Source organism: Chinchilla lanigera, unplaced genomic scaffold, assembly GCF_000276665.1.
Source record: "Chinchilla lanigera isolate Chin_1 unplaced genomic scaffold, ChiLan1.0 scaffold00037, whole genome shotgun sequence".
NCBI classification, from domain to species: Eukaryota; Metazoa; Chordata; class Mammalia; order Rodentia; family Chinchillidae; genus Chinchilla; species Chinchilla lanigera.
In genome coordinates, this window is record NW_004955438.1 from 9,641,259 (window position 1) to 9,642,833 (window position 1,575).

The following is a 1,575-nucleotide window of genomic DNA, read 5'->3' on the forward strand; positions in this document are numbered from 1 at the left end:
TATATATAGTTATGTATATATACAAAAGATGATACTATTTTCTCTTAGCCATGCTGGTTGATGAAAGATGCTATACTTTATCTGGTGGTTTCCTAGAAAGGAACATGCATGAAAAGCAAGACAGAAAATGTAGTGCTAAACTTCCTTTATAAAAGTTTTACAGTTATTTATGCAGTTCAGTCCTGTGAGAAGTACACATAATACCATATGGGGATTTAACCCTGAATGCCACTCAATCTTTTTTGACATATATGTTATTGTCATAATTTGATTCTTGAGAGTTTTACACAGGCAAATTGGGTAAATATACCACCAGTTGAGAGTTAAGGAAATAGGGAATCACAGAGGTTAAATAATTTTACAAATCCATAGAGATTAAATTTTAGAATTAAAGAAGAAAAATAGTGTTTTCTGCTATATTAAAAAACAAAAAAGGCACAACACAATGCTATCATCTTTAACTAATATAAAGTAGGAAAAGTAAAGTAACCAACATACAGAAAGTACAAGAAAATATAATAAAAATCACAGCAGAAACCAATTAAATGCCAACAAAAATATGTTCAAAATCAAAAAGGAAAAGATTGAATCTTTGAGATAATCAATACAAGTAAGAAACTTCTGGGCAAACCCATCCCATAAAAGGGAGACTACACAAATTACGGAGAGCTATGAATGACAGAGGTGGCAGTACTACAGACTGTATGGATATTAAAGAGATAATATAAGGAGACAATGCACAATGTTTTGTCAAATAACTTGACAAGTTAGATTAAATGGGTAAAATTCTAAAAAGAAGTCAATAAACCTTACTTCACCAGAACTAGATGGCCTTGAAGACCACTAAGATTAAAAGACGTGAAGTTTTTGTTAAAGACCATCTCAAAAAAATTTCATTCTAGTTAGTATCAGAGGTAAATCCAATAAATAAGTAAGAAAAATAATACCAATTCTGTGTAAAATTTTCCAGAACACAGGAGAGGAGGAATTTCCCTGAAGTCTATGAGGGCAATAATTCTGATATCAAAAGCAAATTACAAGAACACTAGTGGCCAATAATTGATGTCCATCAACATAGGTGCAAACAGTTTAAATACACCATTGACAAAATAAGTGCACACACACACACACACACACACACGCATACAGTATCATCATAATCAAATTGCAAGGTTGATTTGAATATGAATCATTGCAATTCGACAAGTTGACAGTTACATAAAATAATGATTACCTCAATAGCTCAGTGGACAGAAAAAGAGTTTGACAAAAGCCAGGATCCATTACTTGTAAAATATTTAAGTAATCTATGATACAAGGAGACTTCTGTGACATAATAGTGTCTACACACAAAAAAAATCCTACAGGAGGTATCACATTGATTGATTAAAAAATAGAGTGCTTTTCCTGATGTGCTCAGAAGCAACAACAGCAGCAACAATGACCACCACCACAACAAAGAACATCTATTCTCACCACTCCATTCAACACTATCCTAATAGTTCTTGACAGTGAAGTCTGGCAGGAAAGACAAAATTGCCAAGATTTAAAGAAAAAAGTTAAAATGTTTTCTTA